General features: G+C 30.3%; 1 long non-coding RNA gene across 2 annotated transcripts in view; it reads right to left on the bottom strand.

Annotated features, from left to right (window-relative positions):
- The window catches only part of LOC126742224 (uncharacterized), a 30,484-nt gene that overhangs the window by 9,204 nt on the left and 5,723 nt on the right, over positions 1–15,557 (bottom strand). The window contains exon 1 of one of the 2 annotated variants that reach the window (XR_007662507.1): positions 1,629–7,050. The exons of the other annotated variant lie outside the window; for it this stretch is intronic. This is a non-coding gene — a long non-coding RNA (uncharacterized LOC126742224). Of the gene's footprint in view, positions 1–1,628; positions 7,051–15,557 lie in introns of those variants that run through there. 2 annotated transcript variants of the gene reach the window in all.

Below are 15,557 nucleotides of genomic sequence, written 5' to 3'. Positions count from 1 at the left end.
AACCACTGAGAGTCGAGGTGATTAATGGTTATATGAGAGAAATTATGTTTTTCTTACAGGCATTCCTGGAATAAAATTCCAATATCTGTGTCCCAGTAAAAGGATTTCCAAAATTTTTCCAGATAAAGCTAAAATAGTATCATGAGAGTCATGCAAAGTCAATAATTTTAAAATTTTGACTACTAAAACTCACGATATTTACTGATTTATAAGTGAGAAATAATTTATTTCTTACAGGCATTTCTGGAAAGGAAATATTTGGATTTTTTTGTGCGAGAATTCATATAATTGCTTCAAAAAAGGCTGGAAAATATTTAAATAATTCGAAAATACAAACTTTTAGATTTTTGATTATTAAGATTCGAGATATTTACGATTTAAGGAAAAGAATAATTCTCTTACAGGCACTCCTATATGTTTAATATATAGTTTTCAGGAAATCTTTAAAAAATTAAGCTTTTGAGTACTGAGAACAAAAATCCAAATACATATTTAAATTTTTTTTTAGAAAAAAATCCAGGATTTCTTAAAAAAATATTTAAATTTTTATTGCTAGCCCCAGTAGTACAAATAATTTTTTTTAGTCAAATTTTTTCAAAATCTGGATTTGGATTTTTTTTGGAGCCATGACAACTTTCCTAAAAAAAGTCCAAATAATTCAATTTTTGGTGTAAGAGTGCCTGTAAGAAACAAAAAATGTTTTTTAATTTCTTGCTTATTTTTTCAGGAAAGATTATAAAAATATAGTAAATGGTACAACTGTAGTTTGCTTACATTATTTAGAGCTATAGCATTAAAACTGGGAATAGCTATGATGGTAGCCAACTTTCTAAGAATAAATGACACTTGAAGAAGTACAGTAAGTCCTAAAATAACTGATGATAAATTATAAAAGATATCATACTCATAGAAAATGGGACAATATTTAAACTGTCCTTCTCTGTATCATTTGCAAATTGCATTTTTCCTTATATACAAAAATAATATTTTCTTTACCGGTCTTCTTGATATATGGGTTTGAAATTGATAAACTGAATATGAATACTAATATGAATTAAAGACGATGTAAAAAAATGTATTAAAAAAATTATTAAGTTTTCCTTGTTCCATTACTATAATAGATTCCTATAACAATTACCTACGAAAATTGACTTTTAACTAAACTTTTGTAGGGTAAGGTATTTAATTTTTTTTAATGGTTTGTTTAGGTTTATTTAAAAAAATAACGACTGAAAGACGTAAAACATCAAAAATTGTTCATCAAACGAAATATTTCTTTTCATGCATTTTCAGCCAATTAAAAATTTAAACTGGAAACATCTTCGATATAATTTGACCTTTTCTTTAAAACTACCAAACTATAGCAATAAAAAACATGATAAAGTGCAAAATTACCCGCACCAAGGCACATATAAAAACTGAAAAAACCAAGTCTCTAATTATACAAAACCGTTGTTCGAATTAAAGTTTCAACCAAACATAAAGTAATATTGCGTGTTACGGTGGCATAATGACGAGTAATTGGGGGCCTTAAAAATATTTTTTAAAACCTAAACTACTCATTTATCGAGTCTGTAAAAATCGTTTTGCATATATACGAGGGGCAACAATAAAAATTGGAATTATACCTTTCGTAGGTGGTGTTTATGAAAATCCTACCCTATATCTGCTGAGCTGCGCTACTTAATTGCCATTTTGTACTTTCGTAGTTGTACTTTAAAAACCAGAAGACAATAGAGCCGACGTTGGCGCCTCAACTTAAGGGTGTAACTAAATGGCCTTTGACGTGGGTTTAAATTAGACGAATAAGTCAAAAACGGACCTCCAACCGAGTGGACACGTCCGATGACACATGTCCGTCAATTTCATTAGTATTTACGGTTTTTGGGACCGTAAAAGGTGTGCTGATTGACGTTTTCAATCGGATATACTATTGTTAGGGAGTTTTTAACACTTTTGGGAGATCAGGTGTTTTATCTATGAAGAAAGTGTATTTTTGGCTTCTATTATTTGCTTCAAATGTGACGAATTTACTTTGATTACGATGGTTTTTGGGTATTCAAAGTCGGATAAGGCAGTAGGTTTAACTGGGATCAGTTTGTAACTAAAAGAATATTTGTAGAAAACCTTTTTTTCAATTTAGCTTTTTGTTTCGTAATTTTATCGTTATTGGTTTTTCATAGGTATTTGAGTCAACTTTAAATACTCTATATTAATGCTATTTATTTGACCGGTGTGTATATTGAAGTAAGTCAGGATTTTTAATTAAAAAAAAATATATTACAGGCAAATCTGGATTTTTTGCCAAATTTTCGCTATTCAAAGTCAAATAATTCAAAAAGTTTTACTTGAATCAATTTGTTTCATCAATATTATTTGTAGAAAATCCTTTTGTGTATTTTGTGCTTTTTATTTCGTAATTTTATCTTTACTGCTCTTTGAGTTATTGAGCTTCACTTGAAGACGTTTGAGATGACGCAACTTCAAATACACTATTTTGATGCTGTTTATTCGACTGCTACCCCGATGTATAAATATTAGAAATCAGGATTTTTTTTGCAAAATTTTCATACTTTCATTGTTATTTGATTTAAGTGTCACGGGATGGGTATTTAAACTCGGATAACTAAGAAAGTATTACTTGGACCAGTTTGCTGCTTTAAAAATATGTGTAGAAAATATTTTTCTGAATTTAGTTCTTTTTGTTTAATAATTTTATCTTTATTGGTTTTTGAGATATTTGAGCTTTAGTGGCAGTTGAACCCACATCATTTTTACCTGGAAAGCAAAATTTGGGGTGGACATAATTTTGACTCGGAACAGACCATTTTTTAAATAAAGCTTGGAAGAAAGTCCAATTTTCCAAAGGAAAATAAGGAATAATTAGATGTTTTTACGAAATTCGCTATTTTGATGCTGCTTATTCGACCGCTACACCGACAATCGCAAGAGGGTTTCCTTGAATCGTTTTAATTTACTGTTAGACACCAAAACAATTTTATTAATTAGGATTATTCCTTGAATATTTAAAGAATATTATAAGGACGGTTACGAAATAATGATGTTATATCTCAGGAATATTCTTTTGCACATGTTTGATTAATTCCAGGAGGATATTGAACTTTTCGCTTATATTTTTTTCTTTTTAACAAAATCGTGTCATCAAATTTAGATTTTCTTAACTGTAAGCCTCTAATAGCACGAAAATTTGTCTGGAAAAATATATCTTTTCTCTATCTTACTTATTGCTATCAGTATAGGCTTGCGCTTCTCTAACGCATTATCTAATAAATAATGTAACTATATTAGTACCATAAATTTATAGCACAACACGTTTAGTCTAAGAGAAAATGTCTCTCAGCAATTCGATTTGAAATATGCCCTGCACCTTCGCCAATTCATAACAATTATTTCAACTAATTGTAAAAGTTAATTTGTCAGCTATTAATTTTTCTTCTTAAAATCAGTGAAGGAGTCTAACCCTGCATATAAAGCATGAAATTCAATTTTTTCTGACTTATAAAATATGATCTCATGACTAAATTTTCCCAAAAAAAAACCCTTGAATACATCCGCTCTAATTGGACGTCATTAACCCCCTTAAGGCGTTCCATTGACGTAACACACGGGGGGGCAAGGCCCGAACAAAACACCCCGATAGCAGGGGAGCTGTTTTCGTAAAACAAGCACGCGCCCCACTTAATTCCGCCCCTGATTTTTATCAATTTTATAGGCCGGATTGGATATAATGCATTTATGGATACATAAAGTAGCAGAAAATGGGTCTTTTGTATAATGGCATGGGTCTATAGTTACGCCCACCCAGCTGCACCTTATAATATGGTAAAAATATGACGCGAGGCAAACGTCATTGTTGTCACACGAGGGGGGGATGTTAGTTAACGAAAAAAGGCGGTGATGGAGGTGTGGACAGGAAACGTAAGAGAAAAAAGTATGTATGGTATCCTAACCCTATTTAGTTTTTCTTAAGACCACCCTCCTTAATTTTAGGTCATAAATAATGAAGCTGTGTTTTAAATCTTATGTCATAAATATCGGTGCGGACACTCCCTTAAATGTTTTTTTTTTCCTTTAAATTAAATATTGCTAAAAGTTATCTTAAGTGGCCCACCCACTAAGGTTTTAATAGGTGGGCGTTTATATACAGGATAACTTGAGCATATGTGGGCATATTGCATCCATCATCGGTTATGTCGGAAAAGTGTCATTTTTACGTCAACAAGAAGTGAGGGAACGTTAGGAAAAAGTCACTATATAAGCTATGCTATACAATAAGCTGTACATACGCGATCACTGCTTAACTAACTAACACTCAAGATTAAAAAATAAAATAAAAATTTATAGATTTCATAAAAGTATATATTTAATTAGACATCCCACGAATATCCTAAATCTGACAATTCTACCCAGGACGTCCAATAGATGTTCCACGGTTTCGTTATTTGGACCATACCACGCAGGACATTTGCGAATAATACCCAAACAGCATCATAGGTCCTGGGTACGTAATTTTTATGTCACATTTATGTCCATATGTTCATTGTTATGAAAATAACGTATTTAGTACGTACTTTTGGATACGTAATTCGTACATAAATTAAATACGACTCGCGGAAGTACCTACATGTATACATTAATACTTAGAAAATGTTTTAGCTCCTATGGATTATAGGAGAATAAAAAAAAATAGTATAAATTTTTTTAAAAGAATTTATTTGAATACTTCTAAGTTTTATTTTCAATACTTCTAATTTCGGTAGGGTAAACAGAAAAAACACGATTTGCATATGCTTCTTTGCTTTGATAGAAAAAGTGAAAAGTCAACGAATTCGGTATAAATTAGACAACAACTGTTACATCGAGATTCTTTTTTTCCAAAAAACTGACATACCCTATAAATTTAGTTAATTTACATGTTGATCTGGTCGAAAAGTAATTGGGTATAGGATTTTCAAAACATCTAAAAATTATAGATAATGAAGTATTTGTCATAATGTATCAACATCATCAAGATCGGTCGCAAAAGTTACCCAGCGTTTTTGTTGCCGCCATTGACTGTCAAATAAGTAATTGGTAACATTGGGGAGTTGACAGTGTTGACAGTGTTTAAGACAAGTGACAGATGCGAGAACAGCGTCAAGGTTTGGGTTGTCCATTTGTAAAAAAAGTTTACGCTCCTGTGAATTTAGGCTTTATCAAAATTCGGCTTATAATAACATTTGAATTTAGTTTTACTGTTCGCTCAGTGACAGGACGGATCTACTGTGATCTATCCCAATTCATGGTAAAAGCCTATGTATTTATTTAGTGGTAATGAACTTATATTACTTATTTTATAATTTGCTTATTTTAAAATATAATTTTAAGGTTCAGCACTACAAGCACGGATTGGAAGCACAAAGAAAATTGAAGACTGTATTGCAAATGCTATTTGTTCTTTGTACTTTCCTAAACGTTCATTTTTTGTTTTGTTTTTTAGACATATACATGCTTTGTTTAATATTTTTATAATTTGTTTCATAATCAATATATTTTAGGTTTTTATAAATGAGTTATTTTGCTCCCAAATACATTTTACCACTCAAAAAAGGGAGTGGTGTAAACATCCTAGATACGTCACATTATGACCAATACATGACGTAAAATGTCCTAGAAGTACGTACATATGACATAGAATCCTGCGGAAAGTGGATGTCCTATACAGGGTGTTCAAAAAATAGACGGATATTTTTTGTTTTCCAAGGCACCTGTGATTTTTTCACCAAAAATTAATAAACCAATTTTGTCCAGTGGCATGCAATAAAACGGTATTTATTTTTTTTTGTCGAAAACGAAGTGAGATACGAAAAAAATACAAGAGGCAAAAAAGTTGTATTTTCAAATGCTTAATCAAACAACAAATATTAAAGTTGAAAAAAGGCAGTGGCGTACATTTTTTTGCCAATAATATTTGCTAAGATGTCCCCCGGGACGCCACTGAACCTTATATTTTTAATCTAATTAGAGCTAAATAGGCCTCTTAATAAAACAAGTAATACTGCCAAGTTTCAAAAAAATCGAGTAAATATTCTTTTTAATATTAATAAAAAAATAATATTTAAAAAAAAATTGATCACCCTGTATCTTAAAAACTATGCATTTCCAAACCCATGTTTATAGACAATTTCTCATATTTTTTTACAAGCAATCACCCATTGAAATATCTCCGTCTATTTTTCGAACACCCTGTATACTCTCATAGTACGTAATACGTCTTTAGTAAAGTCCAGTTCAGAGATCTATTAGAATCTTTGATGTGTCGCAGATGCCGCAATAAATAGTCCGTGCGCCTATGTCGTATTTATTGTCCGATGATATACATGTTTAAATGGCAAAATTTTATATAATTTATCTATGTCATTATAAATATACGTAAAACCCCATGTTTTATGTTATTTTTTATTTTTCATTCGAAAATGTCTATTTTTATAAAGAAAATAATATCAAAAAATTGACCACGGACTAAAATCCAAACATCTTACAAAACCTTTTAAACACTCCCAGCACTCAAAGACTTCTCAACTCTTTTTAGCCAGTCTATTAAACAAAGATAAAACACCTGCGTTCTGGCGATTCCTACTTTAGGCTGTGCAAGTGATTGTGTATCTCTCTCTATCCCACTGATTTTGAAAATTACAGGGCCGTACCCAAATAAATTTTTGGGCTGTTTTTGTATTACTTTCGACGTGTTCGACGTGTGATCTTTACGGATGGGTCTATCGCCTTTAATAGTTGGGAGTGTGTTTTTTTTATTTGTTTTATTAAACTATTTGTAATTTTTTTTGTATCTCGTGTAATTGGATGTCCTATGTGTTTGAAATATATTACAATTTATTTATATATATATATATATATATATATAATTATTATTAATTTACTTGCTTCAAATAATTCAAATTTAATTCGAGGCTGGATTTTCTCACAAAAAATAGATATATAAATTGCAAAAAATCTAGAGTTCAAAAAAAAATAATAAAATATAAAAATAACTCAATCTGCTAAATTAAAAAAAAACTTTTAAAAAATAATCAAATTTTTATACTAAAATGTGTTAATTCATTAAGTTTAAAATAGACCCATGATGATTTTACTGCCCAAAATTGACAAAAACATGCGTGGAATCTATTCAATCGCCTGTTATTGAAAATAAAATATTATGGAAACACTATACACTGCCAAAACAAAAAAACAAAATTTTACAATTAACAAATAATGAAAGATATATTTTCTTCTAATCACAAATGTAGGGTCAAAAGTTCATTATATCAAAAAGTCTTAGTTATTAAAGCTGTGTTTTTAAAATTAGACTAACAAATAACAATTATAACATAAAAACGTACATTTTTTATTTTATTTGCGGTTTCACCCTACTGCCTGAAATTTAACAAAATGTAACAGTAAAATCACAAAGTAAGGAAATCATTTAACCTGCCAACAACTGATAAATAAAACGTTAATCATATTAATCTCGATTATTCAAAAGGATTTGATGGTATGGATTGTTCATTGTAAAATTAGTACTATGTTTTTAATAATGTTGTGTTTGTCATTTAATAATATTTTCTCTGAAGCTAAACGTATTGATTCGGATGTGCCACAAGGGTCAATCCTAGATCCTTTACTTCTCCTAATGTACACTGTTGATTTACCAAATGTGAGGAATTCTGTAAAAATGTGAGGAATCACTTAATAAGTCAATACTCAAAAAAACATAATTTAATTTTCAATTCTTACCCTGGATTTGTTTTGGTATTATACCTAAAGACCTTAAAATGTTTCTCCTGGGAAAATAAATAAATCTCAATACCCAAAAAAAGGAAATTTATATAATTTGAAGACAAACCAAACCATAAAATTTTAAATACAAATAAATTTTAAGGCCGGACCTGTGCAACTTTTCACGCTTCAATCTGTAGTCAAATCTTACGAATATAAATTAAAAAAAAATTAAATATTTATTTATTTGATAGAACGACTAAATATCGCTTAGAATATTACTGTATGACTCTTTCCACATAAAATTTTGCGATTTAAACATACATGCCATGTGACAATACAAGTAACACCGGCACACGGACTATTCGCGGCACATCAAAGATTCTAATAGATTTGGACTTTACGTTTCTATGCTATTTGGGTACAGTACGTCCTCGGGATAATAAGTGTTTACTGGGATACTGATATCTTTTTGAGTTATTATACATATAGATTTAAAACTCACCTGCAGTGTTGTACAGAACAGACATAAAACTAAAATTTGTTTATTTGAAGGAATGTTATAAAGACAAAAACATCTTGGAATGCAGGGGTTCCCCTTTTCAGTAAATCAAACTGTTGAAAGTGTTGACACTAATTCACGATGTTCACTGCTGCCAACTTAAATTTGGGTGTACTTTTTATTTTAAGTTTATTTTCATTATAAAATCTTTTTTATATTATTTACCAGAATAAAATGATTTTAAGTTAAATATAATTTTTTAATAATTATAAAATGTAGTAAAAGCTGAAAATAATTCTATCGAGTGATAAGATAATACAATATTTGAAAAATATATTGAATTATTATGAAGAGTTCCTTAATTACTATAATGAAAATTTTTAAAAGCATGTTTCTGGAATGTTTGGTGTTATCTGGGTTCAAGGTAATGCTGTATTATCTTGTATGTTTATTATTTAGTAGTTTAATAATTGTGTTTTATCAGATATAACCTTTAATTTTTTTTAATTGTTCTCATTTTGATTTAGACTTTTTTTACTGACTATATTTTAATTACAGCTTTGTCAATGAGATTTATTTGATCTTCTGATAATAAAGCATGTTTTAAGTTAATAAAACCCATGTCAGACGCGTGTTTTATGAAGGATTATTTTTGTTGTGCAACTGAACCAATTTACGTAATCAAAATTAAATTTCTGGGGTTACGATATGAAAATTCAACTTTTTTTATAATTCCACTTTTTTTAAACATCTAAATTCGGTTTTAATTGGGATGAAACTCGAACAAATCGATGTAAAATTATCTATCAAAGGGGCAAATTAAACATCAGGACCGTTAAACATTCAACAAGTTTATTACTTTTTAATTTGACCATCATTAAGGCACTTAATGACGTACTTACCTTACAGATTAAAGGAATTAAAATATCATTTCTGAACTCTTTATGTACTAAAGAGATATCATTAAAATTCAAATTAGAGACAGAAGTATATAAAATTAAAAAATATGTCATGTAAGACCATATTACATGCCTAATTATATACGGGTTTTAATATAAAAATGCCTGTTTTCTTCATGAAACAGTTGTCATCTAATTGGTGAAACACGTACGATGGCATGCCTCTCTATATATAAAAAGGACATTTATTTCGCTTTTAAGTACATAACGTGATAGGCAAAGAACATACATATATAAAAATAAAAGGGAGCCCATGGAGTCCTACGCCCTGGCATCGTAATAGAATTAAATGGGCAGTGTCATGACGAATTTCCAATCGCATGTCATTCCACGAAACGCGACTCAGACATGAACATTATTTCCCGCTATGTAATTTACCTTCCCATTCTCATAAATAAAATGCGAATAATTGCTACCTGAAGCCTCAAATAAAGACGTATTCTCGCTAATTATTTAAGTTCCGGTAGGTTAAATTTTACAATATTAAGAGCGGGGGCTGTTTGGCTATTCCCAGTTTTTACGGGAAATTTTCAAGGTATTCCCCCAGGATTTCCGCGGCGAATATTTTCATTTTGAAAGAATAAAATGAAGACTTTAAAAATGGTATATCCTGTCCTGACGACAAGGTTTTTGTGTGCGCCCACAATTGGTAATCGTCGTTGTGTGTATTGTGGGCCACAAAAACGGTTTTTGACCACAAAAGTTCTTACTTCCGGAACGAGCGAACTTTGTCGGCCCGAAGATACAATTCGAAACGATAATGTATCGATATTACGTTACAATTTAACGAAACGGGGGACGGATGGAAAAAGGGCAAAGGAACTTTTGTCATTGATTGCGACAAATGGTGAAGACATTCGTATAAAGACGTCTTGCCGACCGGAAGTGTTCGGGCGAAAAGAATCTTAACAGTTAAACGACAATTAAAGTGTCAAATTTTGGGATTTTTATTATGGGTATGCCGGTTCAATTCTTAAATCCAATAGTTGACATCTTAAGGACCGACCTTAAAACTGAAATATCTCATCAACCCCTGAAGATGAAATTGTGAAACCACGAGAGTTAAATTGGGTAAGACGTTCTCTACAAATTGGAAAATAATCCAAGGAAGTTATTCAGGTTTGACTTCAGTGTAATCTAAGAAGCTTTTGCCCTGGCTTGCTCCCACTTACATTCAAATATCTCAAAAATTACCTAAGATAAAATTATAAAACTAACTGCGTTTGTTTGGGAATAAAATTCTTTAGAAATATTATTTTGGAATTAAAAGTAATCCAAAAAAAACTTTTTGAGTTACACGGCGTTTAGGTTACTCTCAATAAAACAAAAATAACTTTAAAACCACTAAAGACAATTATAAAACAAACTGTGGTAAATTTAGAAAAAAAATTTCACATTTACAAACCTCTACAATATTTTCTATTTCTTAAACATAGAACAATTCAGGTCAGTCAATAGGGCCATAAAGGACTCTGTGCGCCCGTGTGGGGTTTGGGTACGGTTGTAGAATAGCCCCAAAGTATTGTCTGCCTGTCGTAAGAGGCGACTAAAAGACAACCGAGTCTCTGCCGGTATAAGCAGAATATTTTTTGTTGTTTTTTCCAGGCAGTTGAAATCATCCCTTTATTCTTTTTTTTTAACATTTTCCAGTCAGTTACAATAATTTTCAGGCAGCCATGGTTTCCTTTTGCCATGCAAACAATTTTTAGGCAACCAAGGATAATTTTATTTTTTTTTCAGGCAGTTGAAGTGATTTTTTTATTTTCTTTTAAAGTGATTTAAAGTAATTTTCAAGGTAATATTTAAGTCATTTTTTCAGGCACACAAGGATTTCGTTTTGTTTTTTCAGGCTGCTGAATTTACTATTGTTTCTTTTTCAAATGTAGTTAAGTAATTTTCGAATTTTTTCAAAAAAACCGAAATTTTTGTTTCTTTTTTTTTCTTTTTCAGTCAAGAAATATTATATTTTCTATTTTTTTCAAGGTAGTAAAGGTAATCTTTGTACATTTTTAAGCCCGGAAAAGTCACTTCCGCTTTTTTTAAAGATTTTTTTAAATTTTTTTCGGAAAATTAAGAAAAGTATTCGTTTTTTCTAGGCAGTTGAAAATAATTGTTGTGGTTTTTTCCAGGCAGTCAGTCATCGTAAAAATTCATTTAACTAACTTTAAAAGCCAATTATTACAACTGTCTGGTAATTAATTTGACCACATAGTAAATTAAAAATATTCCCACTTGCCTGGAAAAAAGTTTTAATAAGCCAAAACATCAGTTTTTTAAAGTCCTGGAACACTTTAAAAATTACGTGCCTGGACAAAACAAAACAGTTTTCTTGGATGCCTGGAAATAAAAAGTCTTTAAAGGAAAATATTTAGTTGCCTGAAAAAATTTTTTTTTTTTAAATATATTTCAGGCCACTAATTCTTTCAGGCATCCATGGATTTTGTTTGTTTTTTCAAGATGTTTTTTAATACAGTTCAAATTACTTTTAAGTATTTCTATTTACTTCTAGGCATTAACAGCAATTTATCCAAGCACTTCCAGAGATCCAAAGATTTTTATGTGACCTAATCCATTTTTTCAGGAAATTGAAGTTATAAACAAAATAGTTTTTGAGCCACTTGAAATCAATCCGGATTTACTTGAAAAAATCGTTAACTACCTAAATACTTATTATAACTGCATAGCTAAAAAATAAAAAAAAATAAAAGTAAGAGTAGCTTCTACCTATCTGGAATATTTGCTTGCTTATTCAGGACCTATCTTGAAAAAGCAAGATAATTTCCTTGGCTGCCTGGAAATTGCTAAAATAATTAGGGAATTGCCTGGAAAATATTTTAGGTCAATACAACTTTTTGAGTGAGCCTGGACTTAGGTTACTCTCATTAAAACAAAAATAACTTAAAAACCACTAAAGACAATTATGAAACAAACTGTGGTAAATTTAGAAAAAAAAATTCTACAAACCTTTACAATATTTTCTATTTCTTAAACATAGAACAATTCAGGTCAGTCAATAGGGCCATTAAGAACTCTGTGCGCCCGTGTGGGATTCGGGTACGGTTGTAGAATAGCCCCAAGGTATTGTCTGCCTGTCGTAAGAGGCGACTAAAAGACAACCGAGTCTCTGCCGGTATAAGCAGAATATTTTTGTTGTTTTTTCCAGGCAGTTGAAATCATCCCTTTATTCTTTTTTTTAACATTTTCCAGTCAGTTACAATAATTTTCAGGCAGCCATGGTTTCCTTTTGCCATGCAAACAATTTTTAGGCAACCAAGGATAATTTTATTTTTTTTTCAGGCAGTTGAAGTGATTTTTTTATTTTCTTTTAAAGTGATTTAAAGTAATTTTCAAGGTAATATTTAAGTCATTTTTTCAGGCACACAAGGATTTCGTTTTGTTTTTTCAGGCTGCTGAATTTACTATTGTTTCTTTTTCAAACGTAGTTAAGTAATTTTCGAATTTTTTCAAAAAAACCGTTTTTTTTTCTTTTTCAGTCAAGAAATATTATATTTTCTATTTTTTTCAAGGTAGTAAAGGTAATCTTTGTACATTTTTAAGCCCGGAAAAGTCACTTCCGCTTTTTTTAAATTTTTTTCGGAAAATTAAGAAAAGTATTCGTTTTTTCTAGGCAGTTGAAAATAATTGTTGTGGTTTTTTCCACGCAGTCAGTCATCGTAAAAATTCATTTAACTAACTTTAAAAGCCAATTATTACAACTGTCTGGTAATTAATTTGACCACATAGTAAATTAAAAATATTCCCACTTGCCTGGAAAAAAGTTTTAATAAGCCAAAACATCAGTTTTTTAAAGTCCTGGAACACTTTAAAACTTAACTACTTTTAAAAGAAAAAAATTACTTGCCTGGACAAAACAAAACAGTTTTCTTGGATGCCTGGAAATAACTGTAAGTCTTTAAAGGAAAATATTTAGTTGCCTGAAAAATATTTTTTTTTTTTAAAATATATTTCAGGCCACTAATTCTTTCAGGCATCCATGGATTTTGTTTGTTTTTTCAAGATGTTTTTTAATACAGTTCAAATTACTTTTAAGTATTTCTATTTACTTCTAGGCATTAACAGCAATTTATCCAAGCACTTCCAGAGATCCAAAGATTTTTATGTGACCTAATCCATTTTTTCAGGAAATTGAAGTTATAAACAAAATAGTTTTTGAGCCACTTGAAATCAATCCGGATTTACTTGAAAAAATCGTTAACTACCTAAATACTTATTATAACTGCATAGCTAAAAAATAAAAAAAAATAAAAGTAAGAGTAGCTTCTACCTATCTGGAATATTTGCTTGCTTATTCAGGACCTATCTTGAAAAAGCAAGATAATTTCCTTGGCTGCCTGGAAATTGCTAAAATAATTAGGGAATTGCCTGGAAAATATTTTAGGTCAATACAACTTTTTGAGTGAGCCTGGACTTAGGTTACTCTCATTAAAACAAAAATAACTTAAAAACCACTAAAGACAATTATGAAACAAACTGTGGTAAATTTAGAAAAAAAAATTCTACAAACCTTTACAATATTTTCTATTTCTTAAACATAGAACAATTCAGGTCAGTCAATAGGGCCATTAAGAACTCTGTGCGCCCGTGTGGGATTCGGGTACGGTTGTAGAATAGCCCCAAGGTATTGTCTGCCTGTCGTAAGAGGCGACTAAAAGACAACCGAGTCTCTGCCGGTATAAGCAGAATATTTTTGTTGTTTTTTCCAGGCAGTTGAAATCATCCCTTTATTCTTTTTTTTAACATTTTCCAGTCAGTTACAATAATTTTCAGGCAGCCATGGTTTCCTTTTGCCATGCAAACAATTTTTAGGCAACCAAGGATAATTTTATTTTTTTTTCAGGCAGTTGAAGTGATTTTTTTATTTTCTTTTAAAGTGATTTAAAGTAATTTTCAAGGTAATATTTAAGTCATTTTTTCAGGCACACAAGGATTTCGTTTTGTTTTTTCAGGCTGCTGAATTTACTATTGTTTCTTTTTCAAACGTAGTTAAGTAATTTTCGAATTTTTTCAAAAAAACCGTTTTTTTTTTCTTTTTCAGTCAAGAAATATTATATTTTCTATTTTTTTCAAGGTAGTAAAGGTAATCTTTGTACATTTTTAAGCCCGGAAAAGTCACTTCCGCTTTTTTTAAATTTTTTTCGGAAAATTAAGAAAAGTATTCGTTTTTTCTAGGCAGTTGAAAATAATTGTTGTGGTTTTTTCCACGCAGTCAGTCATCGTAAAAATTCATTTAACTAACTTTAAAAGCCAATTATTACAACTGTCTGGTAATTAATTTGACCACATAGTAAATTAAAAATATTCCCACTTGCCTGGAAAAAAGTTTTAATAAGCCAAAACATCAGTTTTTTAAAGTCCTGGAACACTTTAAAACTTAACTACTTTTAAAAGAAAAAAATTACTTGCCTGGACAAAACAAAACAGTTTTCTTGGATGCCTGGAAATAACTGTAAGTCTTTAAAGGAAAATATTTAGTTGCCTGAAAAATATTTTTTTTTTTTAAAATATATTTCAGGCCACTAATTCTTTCAGGCATCCATGGATTTTGTTTGTTTTTTCAAGATGTTTTTTAATACAGTTCAAATTACTTTTAAGTATTTCTATTTACTTCTAGGCATTAACAGCAATTTATCCAAGCACTTCCAGAGATCCAAAGATTTTTATGTGACCTAATCCATTTTTTCAGGAAATTGAAGTTATAAACAAAATAGTTTTTGAGCCACTTGAAATCAATCCGGATTTACTTGAAAAAATCGTTAACTACCTAAATACTTATTATAACTGCATAGCTAAAAAATAAAAAAAAATAAAAGTAAGAGTAGCTTCTACCTATCTGGAATATTTGCTTGCTTATTCAGGACCTATCTTGAAAAAGCAAGATAATTTCCTTGGCTGCCTGGAAATTGCTAAAATAATTAGGGAATTGCCTGGAAAATATTTTAGGTCAATACAACTTTTTGAGTGAGCCTGGACTTAGGTTACTCTCATTAAAACAAAAATAACTTAAAAACCACTAAAGACAATTATGAAACAAACTGTGGTAAATTTAGAAAAAAAAATTCTACAAACCTTTACAATATTTTCTATTTCTTAAACATAGAACAATTCAGGTCAGTCAATAGGGCCATTAAGAACTCTGTGCGCCCGTGTGGGATTCGGGTACGGTTGTAGAATAGCCCCAAGGTATTGTCTGCCTGTCGTAAGAGGCGACTAAAAGACAACCGAGTCTCTGCCGGTATAAGCAGAATATTTTTGTTGTTTTTTCCAGGCAGTTGAAATCATCCCTTTATTCTTTTTTTTAA

Source organism: Anthonomus grandis, chromosome 11 (genome assembly GCF_022605725.1).
Source record: "Anthonomus grandis grandis chromosome 11, icAntGran1.3, whole genome shotgun sequence".
Classification (NCBI taxonomy): domain Eukaryota; kingdom Metazoa; phylum Arthropoda; class Insecta; order Coleoptera; family Curculionidae; genus Anthonomus; species Anthonomus grandis.
This window is presented reverse-complemented; position numbering and strand designations above follow the sequence as displayed.